The 23,620-nt window shown below is 44.3% G+C and overlaps 1 pseudogene; it reads right to left on the bottom strand.

The window, feature by feature from the left end:
• Positions 1 to 15,060: 15,060 nt before the first annotated feature.
• Positions 15,061 to 22,055, bottom strand: LOC119924207 (annotated as a pseudogene).
• Positions 22,056 to 23,620: the final 1,565 nt, after the last annotated feature.

The raw sequence follows: 23,620 nt of genomic DNA, 5'->3' as shown, positions 1-23,620 counted from the left end.
TGCTGGGTCACGTTGGACTCAGAGAAGTGTAATGTGAACGTCCCGGTTGAGTACATCACCTCGAGAAGCTCCCCGCTGAGCCAGGAGACGGTGGCCATCTTTCCACAGGCCTCTCTGTTCATGACTACGTCATAGCGCTGGGGTAGGCAGATGGCATTGTAGCCATCGTAGAACATCGCAGTGAGTACGGACAGCTCTGAATCACCAAACAGAACCACCAACAAGACCTGGGCCATACAGCTTCTGAAGCAGATGGATCTGTTGTTGATCAAGGAGTTGAGGATCGATTTTGGGACGGTGATGGAAATGTAGTAGAGGTCCAGGGCAGACAGGTTTCTACGGAAGAAATACATGGGTGTGTGGAGGCGCTGGTCGAGGGTGGTGACAGCGACGATGAGGTGATTCCCTGTCAGGGGCACCAGGTAGACCAGGAGGAACAGCGGGGCCTGGGCCAGCTGCAGCTCCCGGATCTCCGAGAATCCTAGCAGGAAGAATTCCATCACCGTGGTGGTGGTGGTCATTTTCACGGAGAATCAGTGAATTTCCCATGGAGGCACAGAAAATTGATTCTGTTATTCATAGCCTAAAAGGCAGACTGGTAGACAATCAATCACTGGTATTTATTAAGCACTTACTGTGTGCAGAGCACTGTACTAAGCGTTTGGGAGAGTGCAACAGGACAAGGTCCATAAATTCATTCCCTGCCCACAGTCAGCTTACAAAAAGTATTCTGGGGCTGAGGGTGGGGTAAATAATCAATCAATGTTGAGTGCTTCCTCTGTGCAGAGCACCGTACAAAGACAGTACAGTAGACCAGAGTTGGTAGACTCAATCCCTGCCAGCACCTAGTTTCTAGGCTAGTCTAGTCTTTGCTTCATTGTCCTTTGACCACCTCTTGGGGTTCTGGCAGCTTGGTCTCTACCGGTTTCATCTAGAAGTTAGCGGTGTGGATTAATGTAAAAAGCCTGGGTTGGGAATCAGAGGACGTGGGTTCTAATTCCGGTTCTGCCACGTATCTGCAGTGTGACCATGGGCAAGCCACTTAATTTCTCTGTACGTCAGTTACCTCATCTGTAAAATGAGGAGTAAGACTGTGAGCCCTACGTGGGACAAGATGATTACCTTGTATCTGCCCCCAGCGCTTAGAATAGTGCTTTGCACATAGCGACATACTGTAATTATTATTATGGTTTTTATTAAGTGCTTACTGCATGCAGAGCACTGTACTAAGCGCTTAGGAGAGGACATTACAGGAAAGGTGATAACTATGTTCCCTGTCTACCTCTATCTTAATCTAGCAGGAGGGTATTTTTTTAGTACAGTTCTTGGCACACAGTAAGCACTCAGTAAATATATCAGAGGACAAGAGTTCTAATTCCAGCTCTGTAATTTGTGTGCTGTGAAATTTTGGGCAAACCACTTAACTTCTCCATGCCTCAGTTACCTCATTTGTCAAATGGGGATTAAGACTGTGAGCCCTATGTCGGACACTAAACTGTGTCCAAACTGAATAGCTTGCGTTTACCCTAGTGCTTAGGGCATTTATTCATTCTTTCTTTCATTCATTCATTCAGTCGTATTTATTGAGCGCTTACTGTGTGCAGAGCACTGTACTAAGCGCTTGGGAAGTACAGGGGCACCAGGGCCAGGAGGTAGAGGGGACCCTTGGCCAACAGGGAGAAACACCCAGTGGCCTGGAGGTAGAGGGAGGCCAGGGCCGGGAGGCTCAAAGGGACTAGGGCTAGGAAGCTGAGCGGGAATAAGGCCTGGAGGTGGAAGGGGACCAGGGCCAGGAAGCAGAGGGGTACCTGGGCCAGGAGACGGGGGACCAGGGATGGGAGGCAAAGTGGGGCCAGGGCCAAGAGGCGGAGGGTACCAGGGTAGGGAGGTAGAGGAGGACCAGAGGCGAGAGGCCGGCGGGGGCAAGGTCAGAGAGGCAGAGGGGGACCAGGGCCAGGAGAAAGGGGAGGACAAGGGGCAGGAGGCAGAGGGGTACCTGGGCCTAAAGACCGAAGGTAACCAGGTCAGAGAGGCAGTGGCCGGCCAGGGCCGGGAGGCAGAGGCGGACTGGCAAGGGAGGCAGAGCGGGACCAAGGCCGGGAGTTAGAGGGGTACCAGGGCCGTTAGACAGGGGAACCAGGGCCGGGAGGTAGAGGGGATCCAGGGCCTGGAATGAGAGAGTGACTCGGGCCTGGAGGTAGAGGGAGAACAGGGCCGAGAGCCAGGGGGCGACGAGGGCCTGGAGGTACAAGGGAACCAGTGCAGGGAGGCATGAGGTGGACCAGGGGCCAAGATGTAGAGGGGTGCCTGAGTCAGGGTACAGTCCGGAGACAGGGTGGGCAGGGACATCGATGTATAGGGGACCCAGGCTGGGACGGAGACAAGGGTCAGGGCCACGAGGTAGAAGGTGACGAGGGTTGGCAGGCACAGTGGGGACTAGGACCTGGAGGCAGAGGGTGACCAGGGGCCTGGAGGTACAAGGGCAACGAGGGCTGGGAAGCACCAGAGCACCATGCCGGTAGGCAGAGAGGGACCAGGTCCGGGCTGGAGACTTGGACCGAGACAGGGAGGTAGAGGCGAACTAGAGCCGGAGGGAGAAGGGGACCAGGGCTATAATTAATCAATCAATCGATGGTATTTATTGAGTGTTTACCACGTGTAGAGCTCTATACTAAGGCACGTGGAAGAGTACAATACAACGGAGTCCGTAGGCATGTTCCCTGCACACAGAGAAGCAGCATGGCTTAATGGAGAGAGTATGGGCCTGGGAATCGGAGGACATGTGTTCTAATCCTACTCTGCCACTTGTCTGCTGTGTGAGCTTGGGCAAGTCACTTAACTTCTCTGTGCCTCAGTGACTTCATCTGTATAATGAGCCCCAAGTGGGATAACTTCATTATCGGTGCTTAGAACAGTGCTTGGCACTAGGTAAGCGCTTAACAAATACCATCATCATTATTATTATTATTGTTAAGTCCCACTTAGAATGTAAGTCCCATGTGGACAGGGACTGTGTCCTACATAATTAACTTGTATCTACACCAGAGCTTATGAAAGTGTTAAAACACATTGTCAGTGCTTAACAAAGGCCCTTAAAAGAGAGTTTACAGGCTAAAGAAATACAATCCATTATCCAACATAGAAATTCAAATGTCATCCTGAATGAGACTTTCAGTTTGAGTATTCCCAGAATGAACTGAGCATCAGATTTCTGAAGAAAGTGTGAATTGGCTCCAACACCATAACCATAACAAGTTCGATATAAATGCTACCTGCTACCCAATATACTGGTGTACTTCCCCACAACAGCTGGAGAAATTCATTCATTCATTCATTCATTCATTCGTATTTATTGAGCGCTTATTGTCTGCTGAGCACTGTACTAAGCGCTTGGGAAGTACAGATTGGCAACATATAGAGATGGTTCCTACCCAACAACGGGCTCACACTCTAGAAGACGGAGACAGACAACAAAACAAAACATGTAGACAGGTGTCAAAATTGTCAGAACAAATAGAATTAAAGCTATATGCACATCATTTACAAAATAAAAAGAATAGTAGATGTGTACAAGTAAAATAAACAGAGTAATAAATCTGTACAAATATATTTACAAGTGCTGTGGGGAGGGGAAGGAGGTAGGGCGGGGGGGTTGGGGAGGAGGAGAGGAAAAAGGGAGCTCAGTCTGGGAAGGCCTCTTGGAGGAGGTGAGCTCTCCGTAGGGTTTTGAAGGAAGGAAGAGAGCTAGCTTGGCAGATGTGTAAAGGGAGGGCATTCCAGGCCAGGGAAAGGACGTGGCCCAGGGGTTGATGGCGGAACAGGTGAGAACGAGGCACAGTGAGGGAGTTAGCGGCAGAGGAGTGGAGGGTGCAAGCCAGGCTGTAGAAGGAGAGAAGGGAAGTGAGGTAGGAGGGGGCAAAGTGATGGAGAGCCTTGAAACCGAGAGTGAGGAGTTTTTCCTTGATTCGTATGTTGACAGGCAGCCACTGGAGATTTTTGACGAGGGGAGAAACATGCCCAGGAGCGTTTTCTGTGACAATTACAATTCGGGCAGCAGAGTGAAGTATAGACTGAAGTGGGGAAAGAAAGGAGGATGGGACATCAGAGAGAGGCTGATGCAGTAATCCAGTCGCGATAGGATGAGAGATTGAACCAGCAAGAGAGCGGTTTGGATGGAGATGAAAGGACAGATCTAGGCGATGCTGCGGAGGTGAGACCGGCAAATTTTGATGACGGATTGGATGTGTGGGGTGAACGACAGAGAGGACTCGAGGATGATACCAAGGTTGCGGGCTTGTGAGACGGGATGAATGGCAGTGCTGTCAACAGTGATGGGAAAGTCAGGGAGAGGGCAGGGTTTGGGAGGGAAGATAAAGAGTTCAGTCTTGGACATATTGAGTTTTAGATGGCAGGCAGACATCCAGATGGAGATGTCCTGAAGACAGGAGGAGACACGAGTCTGAAAGGAGGGAGAGAGGGCAGGGGCAGAGATGTAGATTTGGGTGTCATCAGTGTAGAGATGATAGTTGAAGCCGTGGGAGCAAATGAGTTCACCAAGGGAGTGAGTGTGGATAGAGAACAAACGGGGACCAAGAACTGACCCTTGAGGAATCCCTACAGTAAGGGGATGGGATGGGGAGGAGGAGCCCGCCAAAGAGGCTGAGAATGAACAGCCAGAGAGATAAGAGGAGAACCAGGAGAGGACAAAGTTTGTGAGTCATGGTTTGATAGAGTGGTGAGGAGAAGGGAGTGATCCACAGTGTCCAAGGCAGCTGAGAGGTCGAGGAGGATTAGGATAGAGTAGGAGCCATTGGATTTGCTAAGAAGGAGATCATTGGTGACCTTTGAGAGGGCAGGTTTCGTCGAGTTTAGGGGACGGAAGCCAGATTGGAGGGGTTCAAGGAGAGAGTTGGCGTTGAGGAATTGGAGGCAGCGAGTGTACACGACTCTTTCTAGGAGTTTTGAAAGGAAGGGTAGGACGGAAATAGGGCGATAACTGGACGGAGAGGTGGGGTCAAGAGAAGGTTTTCCTAGGATGGGGGAGACTTGGGCATGTTTGAAGCCAGAGGGGAAGGAACCAGTGTCGGGTAGGGACTGTCTCTATATGTTGTCGACTTGTGCTTCCCAAGCGCTTAGTACAATGCTCTGCACACAGTATGCGCTAAATAAATACGATTGAATGAACGAATGGTACAAAAGAGGCAAAGGGAAAGGGGAGCGAGTGAGTTGAGTTGAGTAGAGAAGGTGGAGTTAAGAGCAGTAATCTGGTCATCAAGATTTGGTAGAAAGGATAGGCAGGCGAGGTGGGGTGTGATGCGCCGTGAAAGATGGATGGGGTCGAGAGAGCGGAGGTCTTTATGGGGTAGTAATATAGATTTGAAGTGGGGTAGTGTGAGTGAGGAGGCAATTGAGAAGATTAGGATCAGAGAGAGGGATTTCAGAGTTGGTGAGGGTAGAGATAGTGCAGCGGTAGGAGGTGATGTGGTCGAGGGTCTGACCGAGTTGGTGAGTGGCCGAGGTGGGGTGGAGCAGGAGGTTCTCAGCGTCAAGGAGAGATAAAAGTTGGGCTGCAGAGGAGTCACCAGGGATATCCATGTGGATGTTGAAGTCTCCGAGGATCAGATTGGGCATGGAAAAGGAGAGAAGGAAGGTGATAAAGGGGTCAAAATCGTTAAAGAAGTTGGAGGTGGGGCCGGGGGAGGCAGCCGTAGATGACGGCTACAAGAATCTGGAGGGGGAGGTAGAGGCGAATAATGTGGGCTTCAAAGGAAGGGAAGGAAAGGGAAGGGGGAGGAAGGACAGTGCAAAAGCGGCATTGGTGAGCGAGATGGCAACCGACACCTCCCCCTTTTCCGGTGAGTCAGGGGGAGTGGGAGAAGAAGAGGCCTCCACTGGAGAGAGCAGCAGAAGAGACCGTGTCGTCCGGAGACAGCCATGTTTCAGTTAGGGCGAGGAGGAGTAGAGAGCTTGAAAGGAATAGGTCCAGGATGAAAGGGAGCTTACCTATAATGGAGCGGGGGTTCCAAAGTCCAAGCTTGGCAGCAGCTGTGGAGGGAAGGGAGGGAGGGGTAAGGGTGCGAGGTGGGGAGGGTTTGGATTGGGATGAGTGGGCGGGGGCCTGGGTGGGGAGGAAGGGAGGGAGGGAGCTGGGAGGGAGGAGTTGAGGGTTGTGGCTGGTACAGAGGTATCCTGGGTACAGGTTGAAGTGGTGGTGGGGAAAGGGAGGGAAAGAGCTGGGTGGGAAAAGGGAAAAGGGAAGGTGAGGAATGGGAAGAGCAGTTGAGAGCAGGGGAATTGATAGTTGATGGTGTGGTCAGCAAGGTAAATGACAGCACAGCGGGAGGTTAACAGTTGAAATGCAGTAGCAATAACGCAGTAGCAATGATATGAGTAGGTGATGACATCACAGAGAGTATTTAACGATTATTATGCTATGGCAATAATAAAAGAAGCAGACGACAATATCACAGAGAGCAGATAACAATTACCATGTGATGGCAAAAAATAAGCAGATGATGACATCACAGACAGCAGTTAACAATTAACATGCGATGGCAGTAAAATAAGCAGGTGATGACATCATAGAGAGTAGTTAACAATTAACATGATATGGCAATAATAAAATATGCAGATGATGATATCACAGAGAGCAGATAACAATTACCATGTGATGGCAAAAAATAAGCAGATGATGACATCACAGACAGCAGTTAACTATTAACTTGAGATGGCAGTAAAATAAGCAGGTGATGACATCATCGAGGGACGTTAGCTATTAACATTCGATGGGAATAATAAAATAAGCAGGCGATGACATTACAGAGAACAGTTAACAATTAACATGCAGAAGCGACCATAAGATGGGCAGATGATGCTCAAAGCAGAAGGATGAATTGTCCGTAGGTCAGTCAATCAGATCAAAAAGTTTAATGGCAAGCAGATTTCAGGGGCTCTTGGCAAAATTGTCTTGGAGGTGGAGGAGGATGGAATCCTATGGATGGCAGCTCTGGAGTAGGGCGGAACTCGTAAGGGGGTTATGGGAGCGGAGATGCCTGGGGAGAGGAGTGAACAGCCAAATAGCATGGGTGGGCTGACAGGTGCGTATGAGGATGTTGTTAAAGTAACTTGGTGGATCAACAAGGGCCTTTTTCCCTGCGGAGGGGAGGCGGGGGCGGGTGGGAAATAAGTCAATAAAAAAATGGAAAGGATTTAGCAACGTAGGAAGAGAATTCACAGCTCATAGGATCACTTCCAAAAAGAATAAAAACAAAATGATGGAGACAACATGGTAGCAAGATCAGCATTAAAAAGAAAATAACTAGAAAATATCAGTAAACAAGATAAAATTCCAATCAATCAATTAACCAGTGGTATACACTGAACCCTTATTGTGTGCAGATGATGTAATTATAACTATGGTATTCGTTAAGCACTTACTATGTGCCAGCACTGTTCTAAGCACTGGGGTCAATACAAGGTAATCAGGTTGTTCCATGTGGGGCTCGCAGTCTTAATCCTCATTTTACAGATGAGGTAACTGAGTCACAGAGAGGTTAAGGCCCTACTGAGAGCCCACCTCCTCCAGGAGGCCTTCCCAGACTGAGTCCCCTCCTTCCTCTCCCCCTTCTCCCCCTCTCCATTCCCCCCGCCTGACCTCCTTCCTTTCCCCACAGCACCTGTATATATGCATACGTTTGTACGTATTTATAACTCTATTTATTTATTTATTTTACTTGTACATATCTATTCTATTAATTTTATTTTGTTAATATGTTTTGTTTTGTTCTCTGTCTCCCCCTCTCCCATCCTAAAAAAAACCCTCTCTTTACCCCACCTCACCTTCTAGTTATCACCCCATCTCCCTCATACCATTCCTTTCCAAATTCCTTGAATGAGTCGTCTACACGCGCTGCCTCGAATTCCTCAACACCAGCTCTCTCCTCGACCCCCTCCAGTCTGGCTTCCGTCCCCAACATTCTACGGAAACTGCCCTCTCAACGGTCACGAATGCCGTCCTCCTTGCCAAATCCAACGGCTCCTACTCTATGCTAATCCTCCTCGACCACTCAGCTGCCTTCGACACTGTGGACCACCCCCTTCTCCTCAACACGCTATCCAGCCTTGGCTTCACAGACTCCATCTTCTCCTGGTTCTCCTCTTATTTCTCCGGTCGCTCATTCTCAGTCTCTTTTGCAGGCTCCTCCTCCCCCTCCCATCCCCTTACTGTTGGAGTTCTTCAAGGTTCAGTTCTTGGTCCCCTTCTGTTCTAGATCTACACTCACTCTCTTGGTGACCCCATTCGCCCCCACGGCTTCAACTATCATCTCTACACTGATGACACCCAAATCTACATCTTTGCCCCTGCTCTCTCCCCCTCCCTCCAGGTTCGCATCTCCCACGGCTTCAACTATCATCTCTACGCTGATGACACCCAAATATACATCTCTGCCCCTGCTCTCTCCCCCTGCCTCCAGGCTCGCATCTCCTCCTGCCTTCAGGATATCTCCATCTGGATGTCTGCCTGCCACCTAAAACTCAACATGTCCAAGACTGAACTCCTTGTCTTCCCTCCCAAACCCTGTCCTCTCCCTGAATTTTCCCATCATTGTTGACGGCACTACCATCCTTCCCATCTCACAGGCCCACAACCTTGGTGTCATCCTCGACGCCGCTCTCTCGTTCACCCCTCACATCCAAGCCGTCACTAAATCCTGCCGGTCTCAGCTCTGCAACATTGCCAAGATCCGCCATTTCCTCTCCATCCAAACCGCTACCCTGCTCGTTCAAGCTCTCATCCTATCCCGTCTGAACTACTGTATCAACCTTCTCTCTGATCTCCCATCGTCTTGTCTCTCCCCACTTCAATCCATACTTCACGCCGCTGCCCGGATTGTCTTTGTCCAGAAACGCTCTGGACATATTACTCCCCTCCTCAAAAATCTCCAATGGCTACCAATCAACCTACGCATCAGGCAGAAACTCCTCACCCTCGGCTTCAAGGCTCTACATCACCTTGCCCCCTCCTACCTCACCTCCCTTCTCTCCTTCTACAGCCCAGCCCGAACCCTCCGCTCCTCTGCCGCTAATCTCCTCACCGTGCCTCGTTCTCGCCTGTCCGCCGACGACCCCCGGCCCACGTCATCCCCCTGGCCTGGAATGCCCTCCCTACCAACATCCCCCAAGCTAGCTCTCTTCCTCCCTTCAAGGCCCTACTGAGAGCTCACCTCCTTCAGGAGGTCTTCCCAGACTGAGCCCCCTCCTTCCTCTCCCCCTCCTCCCCCTCTCCATCCCCCGGCCTTACCTCCTTCCCTTCCCCACAGCACCTGTATATATGTATATATGTTTGTACATATTTATTACTCTATTTATATATTTTACTTGTACATATCTATTCTATCTATTTTATTTATTTTATTTTGTTAATATGTTTGGTTTTGTTCTCTGTCTCCCCTTCTAGACTGTAAGCCCACTCTTGGGTAGGGACCTTCTCTATATGTTGCCAACTTGTACTTCCCAAGCGTTTAGTACAGTGTTCTGTACACAGTAAGTGCTCAATAAATACAATTGATTGATTGATTGATTGAGCCCACTTTTGGGTAGGGACAGTCTCTATATGTTTCCAACTTGTACTTCCCAAGCGCTTAGTACAGTGCTCTGCTCACATTAAGCGCTCAATAAATATGATTGATTGATTGATTAAGTGACTTGTCCAGTGTAAATGTACTAAACACATGGGAAAGCATAAAAGGGTAAATAAGCACGCTCCCTGCACTCAAAGCTGGCCCAATTCAAATGCTCTGCTCCTCCATGATACTGTTTCACTTTTCTAAGAGAATAAGGCATTATAAGGAGTTGTTGTATTGTGGAATTTAATTAATGATATGATGATAGTTACAGCGTGGTTCTGCCTGAGGGCAGAGAAGGCAATTAAGTGACATATTGGCTTGCTGATTCTATGAATACATTTCATTCCTGAAAATTACATTAAATTATATGAAATGAATTCAAGTTTTCAAAAATGGTCCAAGGATAATAGTTAATTGTGGATGCTGTCCCTATTTCTGCAACTCTGCATGCTAATGTCCATGTCTCTCATTTTCTATACCTGCTCGCCCTTTCCTTCCAGTTCCTTTGACTCCTCAAACCACATAGCAAATTTGACTTCAGAATTGTGTCTGCAGGGTCAGTTGAATAGGATTATCTCAGAACTGCAGTCTTCATCTCAATACAATTGGGGATACTTTCTATAGTGAAACAAAGAAGAAACACACATGAACCACCTAGGGTCCATGTTCAGACAAAAAAGATCAAGATAACTTGCTGTAAACGCGATGGAGCATTGTCCATTGAGTAAATTTTTCATCAGATTTACCAAACGATTTCCAACCCACCTGGAACACAGTCAGCATTTCTGTACATCGGACTATTCCTGGATTAATAATGGAAAAACTCCATCCAATGGATCAATTAGGCATTTTAAGCAATTAAAATAAGTCTAATAAATCCATTTCTGTGAAGCCTCAGAAATACTGACCCTACCTGATTCATTGCAAGGGAACCATCATCACGAGCTCCAAAAGAATAGAAAAGGAACCACCCAGACAAGGGTATATTAGGTTCTGTGTTGCACTGGGACTGAATCCCAAAAGCATAATGGTATCCCCAGTGTTATTTTCAGAATAAACAATGCAATGAATTTCCTTCAGGTCACAGAAGTGATGGGAATTAAGAATCCCCAAAACCCTATGATATTTTTAACTGGTAACCAAGAAGGATTTTTTGCAGAAGATGCGAGAGAGGAAAGAATACTTCTATTTTGGATACAAAGTTAGCACATATTGAATCACCTTTAGCCCCTGGGCAGGCTGCTAGCTGTTTGTATTTGTGTTTGTGATGTGTCTCATTTGCTCTTATTTTGTTATTTTAGAGGGTTGCAGGATTATTTTGCTGGCTTCTGTGAGCTGGACCTTTCTATGACTGGGGTTTTTCCCAACCTAGATTGCCACATCCATACCATAGCTTCCATTTCTGACATTTTTCATTATATTTATCCCCACATTGCACTCCATGGTAGAAGGAGCACAAAAGGAGGTGCAGCTATGAAAGGTATTGGAGAGATTTAGTGAAGGTTGATACAAGTAATTTATTAGGTTCATTTGGTAAGTTCATCTTCAAGCCAGAACCTGGGTAGAGAATGTGTCTTTCCTTCAACTGTACTTTCCCAAGTGCTTACTGCAGAGTTCATCATGTCTTGGGCTCTCAATTAAACACCATGTATTGATTGATTTCCCCATCGTATCTCACTGGGTTCTAGCATCATGGGCGCTCAGATTCAGAATTTATAGGAAAGTCTCACCATTATTCTTACAGAAAACGTATGGCTCAAATCTGTCAATTTTTCCTTTAAAATATCTCATGGATGTACCCATTCAGCTCTACTCGCACAAGCCATTCCTCGGATTTAACATAAATCATGTCACCATTGGAATATCGTCTCAACCTCATCGGTGGTCTCCTTGCCTCCAGCAACTCTCCCTTTCTGAACCAGACTCCACAAGACTGCCTGGATTATTTTTGGGAAATGTGGCTGAGCACATCGCTCCTTTCCTCAAAACCTTTCAAAAGTGAATTCTCTCCTTCTGCCTCAAGCAAAAGCTACTTTTCATTATATTATAGGGTCTACAATCAATCAATTATATTTACTGTGCCCTTACCGTGTGCACAGACTGTACTAAGAACTTAGGGGAGCTCAATACAATAGAATATTAGGACTGTGAGCTCCACATTGGACATAGATTGTGTCCACCGAGATTAATTTATATCTAACCCAATGTTTAGTACAGTCTTTGATATGTAGTAAGTGCTTAACAAATATAGTAATAACAATAATGATAATAATAATAGAATAGACCCAATCCCTGCCCACGAGGAGTTTACAGTCTACAGAGAAGCAGCGTGGCTCAGTAGAAAGAGCATAGGCTTGGGAGACAGAGATCATGGGTTCTATTCCCCACTCTGCCACTTGTCAGCTGTGTGACATTGGGCAAGTCACTTAACTTCTCTGTGCCTCAGTTACCTCATCTGTGAATTGGGGATGAAGCCTATGAGCCCCACCTGGGACAAACTGAGTACCTTGTATCTCCCCCAGACCTTAGAACAGTGCTTGACACATAGTGCTTAAAAAATACCAACGGTATTATTATTTATTTTATTATTACAGGGGGAGACAGACATTAATAGAAATTGCCGATTGGAGAGATAGCAGAGTATAAGGATATGTACATACGTGCTCTGGGGATGGGATAAATTTAAAATCTATTGTGGGAAACAGACACGAAAGTAAATTATAGATAGCTCCTCCAATGAAGATAGTAACAAACTAACTTTCGGTATGTGTGACTGTGGTATTCAAACCACACAGCTAGGTGGTATCTTTCAATCTGTAGTCTGAAAGATCTCTTGCAGGCCTGGTTGCCCTATCAGGTATGCAGTCAATATGTTGTTTCGTCACATTCTTTCAATGTACAGTCATCTCCTTTATTATCCAGTGAAGAGGGCAGTCATCACGTGAATCACAGGCAAGGCTGGGGATGTCATTGTTTACGACTTGCTCTTCCCATTTATTTCTGAGCAATATCACTGGGAAAACTGATATAACACTTGGATATCAAACCTGGGTTTTAATGGGAGCCAAACTTCATCATCCAGGGCGCTTATTGAACATCTTCTCTGTGCTCTGCACTAAGCACTTGGAAACGTATGATAGAGTAAAAGGGGGCCCTGCCATCACTGAGTTTACAATTTAATGGGGCGAACAATAAGCAAAAGAACAACAGTCTAAGTAAGAATATTGAAAAGTAGGCAATTATTAAACGTAAACAGGTATTCAGATAAGTACTAAGGTGGCCAATACATAAAATGAGGATTGCCTTAAGCAGGAGAAATGTATCAGTAGACTAATAACATCCTTTGACGGATTTGAGGGGATATGCATGAGGGAAAGTTATAAATAATGGGTCAGAAATTGGACAGTCATGAACAAGGAACAGTGAGAAAGTTAGCTTAGGGGTTAGGAAGAGGAAAGTGTGAGCTGGGTTGTAGTAAGGGAAGATAGCAGGTAGATAGCAGGGAGAAAACTGGTGGAAACTTACGCATCAGGCAAAAACTCCTCACCCGCGGCTTCAAGGCTCTCCGTCACCTCGCCCCCTCCTACCTCACCTCCCTTCTCTCCTTCTACAACCCAGCCCGCACCCTCCACTCCTCTGCCGCTAATCTCCTCACTGTGCCTCGTTCTCACCTGTCCCGCCGTCTACCCCCGGCCCACGTCATCCCCCTGGCCTGGAATGCCCTCCCTCAGCACACCCGCCAAGCTAGCTCTCTTCCTCCTTTCAAAGCCCTACTGAGAGCTCACCTCCTCCAGGAGGCCTTCCCAGACTGAGCCCCCTGCTTCCTCTCCCCCTCCTCCCCCCACCCCCCCGCCTTACCTCCTCCCCTCCCCACTGCACCTGTATATATGTACACATGTTTGTACGTATTTATTACTCTATTTATTTATTTTATTTGTGCATATTTATTCTATTTATTTCATTTAGCTAATGTGTTTTGTTTTATTATCTATCTCCCCCTTCTAGACTGTAAGCCCACTGTTGGGTAGGGACCGTCTCTATATGTTGCCAACTTATACTTCCCAAGCGCTTAGTACAGTTCTCTGCACACAGTAAGTGCTCAATAAATGCATTTGAATGAATGAATGGATGAATGGAAAATCCTAAATCCAATTATTAGTAGAAATAGGTAACCGCTAAAGGTTTTGGGGAAAGAGAGTGATGTTGTCTGAAGTTGATGATCTGATCAACTAAATGTAGTTTAAATTGAAGAGGGAAGAGATTTGAATGAAAGGTGACAAGTAAAGAAGCAGTTGGCAATCCAGCCAGAAGATGAAGAAGGCTTGACTCAAGGTTGTGGCTAGAAAGGTGGAGAGGAAATAGCATGGACACCAAGGTTACAGATTTATGGGGCAAGGATGATGAAGGTGGAGCTGATAATCATTGGAAAGATAAGAAGAGGAAAAGGTTTAAGAGGGGAGATGAGCAGTTAAGTTCAAAGTGACAGCGGGTTACCATTTGGAGGTGTTCTGGAAGCAGGAAGAGACATGAGATCAGAAAGCAATTGAGAGTCCAGGACTGCAGAGGAGTTAATGTGTTCCCTGAGGCAACATTTTCTGAATGAGAATAGTAGATGGGGCAGTAGTTGAAGACACACAGGATGGAGTCTGACTGTGGTCAAATGCGAGCCACAGGTTTTGAAGACTTTTCTTTGTCCCTCAGATGATTTTATTCTGAGACTGGGCAACAGGATATGTAAGATAAAGCAAAGGGTCTCCCAGAGTGGATAGAATTGTAAGGGGCTCTAAAGGTAAAGGAATTATTTGAGTGAGAAGAGTAGGTGGACCAAAAAAACACGTTCATACAGTATGTTAATGGAGTCATCTTTGCCAGTCTGCCACTGGGGCTATGTTAAACCTGACTCAATCTTCTACAATTCAGAGAAGAGAAAAATTTTACTAACAAGACTGTTTGATGTCCACATTAACTGTAATTCTCTAGACATCAGAATATATTTTTATTATTGGTTGACACGAGGTTCGATTCATAGTACAATTCTTCATTGACAGTTGCACCTCAAACTCAGGTCATAAAAACATTTACAGTTCACTAAAGTCTACAACTGAAGCATGTTTCATTTTCCCAGGATTCTACAAACTGTGCTGTTACTCCTTATTCTTCTCAGGATTGTGGCAATGACAGTGGTGATGAGAATAGTTTAAGGTTCAGAGATATTTGGGTGAATTTTCAACATTATTAAAATCTGACTTTTTCCATAACTTCATGTCCTGAAGCTCTACTTGAATTTGGATAGATTCTAGGCCTTCATTGGGGATAGGAGGGAGATATGAAGAGACATTCGATTGAGTATGAATGATTAAAAAGCTCATCAGCAAAAGTCAAAAAAGCAACCCTGGATATTTTACTTCTTTATGAATCCCTCATTACAACGGTGTCAATGTATCATTATAGTTAAGGAAATCCTTTTCTTATCAATCACCTTTTTAGGGCCTCTTGAACACCCTGTTCCTCAGGCTATAGATCAGAGGATTCAGCATGGGGATCATAATGGGGTAGAGCACAGACACCACTTTGTCCTGCTCTATGGAGTAACTGGATTTGGGCACCACATGAGTGGAAGTGATGGCCCCATAGTGCAGTGTGAAAGCAGTTGAGGTGGGAGGTGAATATGGAGAAAGCTTTGTGCTTCCCTTCCTTTGAGTTCATCCTCAGGATTTCCAAGACAATATATACATAAGAAATGACTATGACAAGCATGGTGAACACTATTATTGACCCTGAGGAGACAGAAAGACTGATTTTAATAACCGAAATGTCCGAACAAGAAAGTTTCAGTAAAGGTGACAAATCACAGAAAAAGTGGTTTATCTGATTAGGTCCACAGAATTTTTTATTTAATAAGCAACTGGTAAATGTCCAAGCATTCACAAAACCACCTATGTAGGAAACAACTACCAGAAGGATGCATAATTTGTCGGACATTTTGACAGAGTAGAGCAGTGGGCTACACACAGCTATGTATCGGTCATAAGTCATAGCAGCCGGCAGGAAGCACTCGGCTGTTCCAAACGTCACTATGTAAAATACCTGAACAACACAGTCAGCCAAAGGCATGGTGTAGAGATCAGCCAAGAAGCCCCCAAGCATTCCTGGTGTCACACAGAAGGAATACCAACAGCAGCAGCCAAATGACTGAGGAAGAAGTACATTGGGGTATAAAGTTTGGAACTGCCCCTAATTAACATGATGTTGCTGAGATTTCCCAGTGAGGTCACCATATAGATCCCGAGGAATGTCACAAAGAGGACAGCCCGAAGGGTGGCATCGCCGGTTAACCCCAAAATAATGAATTCCGTAACGGTGCTGTGGTTTCTGCCAGCCATGAGGTATTCTAGAAATAGATTCTGTTGAGACAAAAGGGGACTTTTCATTAAATGAGAGATCAACGTGGTAATTATTTGACTAATTCCCTTAAACATTTATCTCTACTGAAAGGTATGTTAATTAGATTCAGGAGGATTTATCCTGACTAAGCCCCCCTTTCCTTGTCTCCCACTTCCTTCTGCATCCCCCTGACTTGCCCTTTGTTCTACCCCCCTACCAGCTCCACAGAATTTATGTACATATCTGAAATGTATTTATTTATATTAAAGTCCATCTCCCCACCTCTAGACTGTAAATTGGCTGTGGGCAATGTGTCTGTTTATTGTTGTATTGTACTCTTCCCAGAGCTTAGTAAAGTGTTGTGCACACGGTAAACCCTAAATAAATACGACTGAGTGAATGAATCATATTAATTGTAAAGCAGCATTGTGAAGTGGTTAGAACATGGGCCTGGAAGTCAGAAGGCCATGGGTTCTAATCCCGCCTCTGCCAGTTGTCTGCCGTGTGAACTTGGGCTAGTCATGTCACTTCTCTGTCCCTCAGTTGCCTCGTCTGTAAAATACTGATTAAAACTCTGAGCCCTATGTGGGACTGTGACCAATCCGACTATTTTGTGTCTACCCCAGTGCTTAGAAGAGTGCCTGGCACATATTAAGTGCTTAACAAATGCAATAAATATTATTATTACTCTTATTATCATTAATACTTGAACACTTACTGTGTACAGGGTATTGAACTAAGTGCTTGGGAGAGTACAATACAACAATATAACGGACACATTTTCTGTCCACCACAAGCATACACACCAGAGAGAAATATGGAAAGAACCTGAATCAGTTCCGAAAACGTCATGCATGCACTATGAAAGATTTTATAATGAGGGATGGAGCCTAAAATAGACTTCTAGACTGTGAGCCCACTGTTGGGTAGGGACTGTCTCTATATGTTTCCAACTTGTACTTCCCAAGCGCTTAGTACAGTGCTCTGCACACAGTAAGCACTCAATAAATACGATTGATTGATTGATTGATTTATGTGCCCAGGGCCCTTCCTGGTAGCTTGAAGACCCATACGATAGGGTGACTATGTTCAAATGAGAGGCACAGGAGTTGAAGGATTTTCAACCCCTCAGATAATTTAATTCTGAGACTGGCCAAAAGGATCTAAAAGAAAAAGCAACTGAGTTCCCCAGAGTGGGTAGAATTATAAGGGCCTCTAAAACTAAAGGAATTATTTTAGTAAATGTCTTGCGAGAGCAGGGAAGCATCAATAAGGTGGGGAAATCACAGAAATAAATGATGATAACATTGGGTCTGCTGAAGATTAATATAAATAAATAAAATTCCCTAATATGCTGTTCTGTGCATAGTAACCACTTAACAAACATGATTGATTTATTTATTAACAAATTTCCTAAATATGACTACTAGCCTAAGGACATGCAATCTCTTAGACGTAGTCATTGGATAAGCTAGCGGGGGCAGCTGACTACATACTGATCACATGCCATCATGATCAAAAGAGAGCATTTAGCTGGTCCAAAGATATTATTGATAAAGAATTAGACAGCACACTCCATATATGAAATTATTTCATCTCCAAAAGTTTGTTCTCAAGTAACTTAGAAGTGGTGGTTGAGGACTTACACACATCTGTGAAGGACAAGTGGCTAAGAGAAAAATAATGTTAATAATAATTAAAATAAGGGTGATCATGTAGGTCACTAGAAACAGCCCAAAGAGGGTGATCTGGGCCAATGGATCATTTGTCAATCCAAAAAGAATGAATTCTTTTTTGGGAGCTGAAACTGGAGACTTAATTAAAACACATTAAGAAGTACAGAAGGGTATCCACAACTCATAGGAAATTTTTCAAAAAGAATGCAGTTTTTTTAAAAAGGAGACACTGTAGTAGAAAAAAAATCATTAAAGTCCAGATAACAAAAAATGACTTTAGAAAGCAAGATAAAGTTATAATCAATCAATCAGTGGTATTCATTGAGTGCAGTCTCTCTATTAAGTGCTTGGGAGAGTACACTGGAATAGGTATACATGATTCCAACCCTGAACACCTTGTCTAATGCCATCGAGTCGTTTCTGACCCATAGTGACACCACGGACACATCTCTCCCAGGATGCCCTGCTCTCCATCTCCAATCGTTTTGGTAGTGTATCCATACAGTTTCCTGGGTAAAAATAAAGAAGTGGTTTACCATTTCCACCTTCTATGCAGTAAACTTGAGTGTCCTTCCTCCACTCTCTCACATGCCGCTGTTGCCCAGCATGGGTGAGTTTTGACTTGTAGCATTCATTCATTCAGTCAGTCGTATTTATTGAGTGTTTACTGTGTGCAGAGCACTGTACTAGGTGATTGGGAAATACATGTTGGCAATATATAGAGACGGTCCCTACCCAATAACGGACTCACAGTCTAGAAGGGTGAGACAGTCAACAAAACAAAACAAGTAGATAGGTGTCAAAACCATCAGAATAAATAGAATTATAGCTATATGCAAATGATTATTAAGTAGCAGATTGCCTTCTACTCGCTAGCCACTGCCCAAGCTAGGAATTGAATGTATAGGCCTCTACTTGACTCTCCCTCCTGTGGCCAAGACTGGTGGAGTACTGGAAACTCTCCAGGAGCTTCCCTGAGAGGGGAACCCTCATCACTGGGCCCAACAAAATACCCTTCATGATTACCAGTTTCAATTTCCTGAAGGTATTTATGCATTACATAAGTGGACAATTTCTCCCCACTGGAAATATTTAACAATAGCATCACTTGTTTTTCTGTCAGGGATAGTTTTAAGTGAGGCCCTGCATTGTCAGAGGAACAAATTAAGTAACATGTTCAGTTTCCTGGTTCCATAAATAAATTTCTCCCATTTCAGGAATAATGAATGACATGAAATAAATTCCAGTTTCTCCAAGTAAAAAGTCTTAGAGGAGTAGTATGACTTGGAATGTTTATGGTTCCTGCATCATTGCATTCTATTGTCCATATCTCTTAGTTCCTGTACCTTCTTCTCTTTTTCTTTCCCATTTATTTGGTTCCCAGGGGCCCTTAGCTAATCTGATTCTCACTGTGGACTTTATGAGCTTTGCCTCCAGGTTCAATGGAATTGAATTACCTCAGCGTTGCATAATTCAACTCCCTAAGATTGTAGATATTTTGTTGAAATAATTGAGAAACCCATGGACAATTACATGTACTCCCTGCTTTGGTAAACATGATTAAGGCAACTTGCAATCAACGCGATTGGAGCATTGCCCTTTGAATTCATTCCCTTGACTACATTATTTATCAATAGATTCCCAAACCTATCTAGCACACAGTCAGCATTTCTATTCATTTGATTTACGCATGCATTAGTTGTAGGAAAAACCTCATCCAATGGATCAATTAGGCATCTTAAACAATTAAAATAAGCCTAATAGATTGATTTCTGGCAATTTACAGACCCTGCCTGACTCATTGCAAGGCAGCATGGTGTAGTGGATAGAGCACAAGCCTTGAAGTCAAATGGTCATGGGTTCTAATTCCAGCTCCGCCACTTGTCAGCTATGTGACCTTGGGTAAGTCACTTCATTTCTCTGTGCCTCAGTTATCCCGTCTTTAAAATGGGAATTGAAAGTGTGAGCACTATGTGGGACAGGGACTGTGTCCAACCCGATTTGTTTGTATCCATCTCAGCATTTAGTGCAATGCCTGGCACATATAAATGCTGAACAAATACTCGTTCATTCATTCAAGTGTATTTATTAAGCACTTACTGTGTGCAAAGCAGTACACTAAGTGTTGGAAAGTACAATTCGGCAACTAATAGAGACAATCCCTATCCAATAAAGGGCTCATAGTCATGAAAGGGGGAGACAGAAAACAAAATGAAACAAAACAATTGGACAGGCAATATCGTAATTATTATCAATATTATTCCAATCCCAGCTCCATCACTGATCTGCTGTGTGACCTTGGGTAAGTATTTTCACTTCGCTGTGGCTCATCTTTAAAATGGGGATTAAGACTGTGAGCCATCCATGTGACAGGGACTGTGCTCAACCTGATTTTCTTGTATGCAGCCCAGCACTTAGTACAGTGCCTGACAAATAGTAAGGGCTTAACAAAAAACATTATTATAATTAATATTTTTTTATTTCACCTCAAGGTCTAAGAAGATTGAAAGGGAACCACCCAGAAATGGGTATATTAGGTTCTGTGTTGCACTGGGACTGAATCCCAAAAGCACAATGCTATCCCCAATGTTATTCTCAGAATTAACAACAAAATGAATACCCTTAAGATCATGGAAGGGATGAGAATAAGCATCCTCAAAACGCTGTGATATTTTTAACTGGTAACCAAGAAGGTTATTTGCCGAGGATATGAGAGGAAAGTATACTTCAATTCTGGTTAGAATGCTGGCCTGCATTGAATCACCTTTAGCTCCAGGGAAGGCTGCTAGCTGTTTGTGCTTGTGCTTGGATCAATTAATTAATCATATTTACTGAGTGCTTTGTATCTCATTTGTTGCTATTGGCTTATTTGGGGTTTTTAGGCACTTCGCTAGCTTTTAAGAGTTGAACCTTTCCATGTCCCTGTCTTCTCCCAACCTAGATTGCAACCTCCTTTAGAAAAGCAACAATGTCCGCTTATTTTCACTGTGTCTATCCCTGGCATTTTCACTCCGAGGTGGAAGGTGCTCAAAGGAGGCACAGCTATGAGAGATATTAGAGCAGTTTTATGAAGAGTATTACAAATTGTTTATTAGGTTCAATTTGAGAAATCCAATTACAAGCTTAGCACTCTGTATGTTGTAGGCACCCAATTAAATATCATCAATCAATTGATTGATTTCCCTTTCAAATCTTAGCAAGTCCTAGAAACCTGGGCTCCCAGACCAAGAGCAAAATGGACATTTCTCACTATTATCAGCCAATCTACTGCTAAAACCTTTCAATTTTTCTTTAATAAAATCTCATGGATCTGCATTTTCATCTCTATTCATACAAACGTTTCCAAGCTATTTTCAGAGAGTCTATGAAAAAATAATAAACTATATTAGGAAAACAATTTTATATCATCCGTTTTTCTGAGGACAAACCAAAATATCTTTGTTCCTCAGGCTATGAGTCAAGGGGTTCAACAATGGGATCGCAACCACACAGAGCACGGGAAGCAGTGTAGCTAAGTGGAAAGAGCCTGGGCTTTGGAGTCAGAGATCATGGGTTCAAACCCCGGGTCCTCCACTTGTCAGCTGTGTGACTTTGGGCAGGTTACAACTTCTCTGTGCCTTGTTACCTCATCTGTAAAATGGGGATGAAGACTGTGAGCCCCATGTGGGACAAAGTGATCACCTTGTAACCTCCCCAGCACTTAAAACAGTGCATCACACATACTAAGTGCTTAATAAAATGTCATTATTATTATTATTATTATTATTATTATCATTATTATTATTATTATTAGATGTCATCTTGCTTTGGGCTATTCAATTATCAGAATTATCAGTTAGGAGGGGACAAGGTGATTGAGTGCTTTAAAGCCTATGGAATGGAGTTTCTGTTTGATGTGGAAGTAGATGGGCAGTCACTGGAAGTTGAAAAATGGGGAAACGTGGACTGAATATTTTTGTAGAAAAATGGTCTGGGGGCAAAGTGAAGTATGGACTGTAGTGGGGATGACAGGCAGCAGGAAAGTCAGCAAGGAGGCTGATGCAGTAATCAAGGCAGTATAGGATAAGTGCTTGGATTAACATGGTAGCAGTTTGGTTGGAAAGGAAAGGGTGTAGATTTCTTGCCATGAAAAATGAAATAACAGTTTCCTAACAGTACTTCTTATAGATTAAGAGTTGGGACATCAAGAAACTAAGAGGTTGTTCTGCAACTTCATTTGAATTCATGTGAATCTGTTTGATATAGTACTCCCCTATAAATCCCATCATTATACTTCATCTTTTATTCTGACAATCAAAATCCCAATCAAACCCCTACTTACCTCTGGAAAGAAGAGGAAAGAACTCCAGATGGATCGCAACTGGATGCAACCAGTTGTATTTCATTTGCTACATTAACTGTATTCCCAGGGCTGCCTTAGTCACAAGCATACAAAGTCCCTTTAGACTTTAGAAGAGGAGGTGGGGTTGATGTAATTTAAATTTTGTGTTTATTTGGCTTGCCAGTATTTGATTGTAGTTTTAATTTGCCCTAATTAAAGTTAAAAATAATGCGCACTATTCTGAACATGAAAAATATGTTTGGTCATCAAGAGAATTTGGTGCTATGGTCTTTATCAGATGAACTTCTATTTATTCATTATAAGGGTTAGATAGGGAAGTGGCACATGTTAGAGCGACCTGTCCAGGTGGATTTTGGAGAATATTATTGTTGGGGCTACAGCCGGCTAGTGCCTTTCCAAATTACCTCATTTTCCTGCATGGAGGAGGGAGGTGAGGGAAGTACATATTTAAGTGGACAAAGGACACCTCCCCTTCGAATACCCATTAACTATCAAACCAGACTGTGGCTGCATTTAGAGTTTGGGGTAATTTCTTGCCCTGTTGAGCAAACCAGGCTGGATGGGAGAACGGAAAGAGAGAGAAGGAAGCCACTATTTTATGGCATTTATTAAGCGCTTACTATGTGCAAAGCACTGTTCTTTAAGCGCTGGGGAGGTTACAAGGTGATCAGATTGTCCCACGTGGGGCTCACAGTCTTAATTCCCATTTTACAGATGAGGTAACTGAAGCACAGAGAAATTAAGTGACTTGACCAAAGTCACACAGCTGACAATTGGTGGAGCTGGGATTTGAACCCATGACCTCTGACTCCAAAGCCCATGCTCTTTCCACTGAGCCACACTTATTCTCTGCTTCTCTGCTTTTCCACTTCTCCCCTCACACTATATAGTTACCTTACAAGCATTTCCTCTTAACTCAGGGAAGTAAAATAAACTCCACTGGGTGTGGCAAACATAGAGGCCTGCTTCAGATACAATGAGAGAGTGAGTGAAAAGAGTGGTGGGGAAGGAAAGACAATTAAACAAACTTCATTGTGGAATGAGTATATTTTGGATATGTTCATTCATTTATTCAAATTTTTGAGCAGTTACTGTGTGCCGAGCATTGTACTAAGTTCTTGGAAAGTACGATATAGCAATAAAGAGAGACCATCCCTGCCCGCAATGGGCAACGGACTTACAGTCGAGCGGAGGGGGGGAGACATAATAATACTAATCCTACTACTACTACTGATAATAATAATAGCATTTATTAAGCACTTACTATGCGCAAAGCACTGTTATAAGCACTGGAGAGGTTACAAGGTGATCAGGTTGGCCCACGTGGGGCTCACTGTCTTAATCCCCATTTTACAGATGAGGTCACTGAGGCACAGAGAAGTAAAGTGACTTGTGCCGGGTACCATACTAAGCACCGAGATGGATATAAACAATTCGGATCGGACACAGTCCGTCACATGAGGGGCTCATAGTCTCAATCCCCATTTTACGGATGAGGGAACTGAGGCCCAGAGAATTGAAGTGACTTGCCCAAGGTCACACAGCTGATAAATTACCATTTGGGGGATTAGGACCCATGACCAGCTGACACC

The sequence above is a fragment of the Tachyglossus aculeatus genome, unplaced genomic scaffold, assembly GCF_015852505.1.
Source record: "Tachyglossus aculeatus isolate mTacAcu1 unplaced genomic scaffold, mTacAcu1.pri scaffold_87_arrow_ctg1, whole genome shotgun sequence".
NCBI classification, from domain to species: Eukaryota; Metazoa; Chordata; class Mammalia; order Monotremata; family Tachyglossidae; genus Tachyglossus; species Tachyglossus aculeatus.
This window is presented reverse-complemented; position numbering and strand designations above follow the sequence as displayed.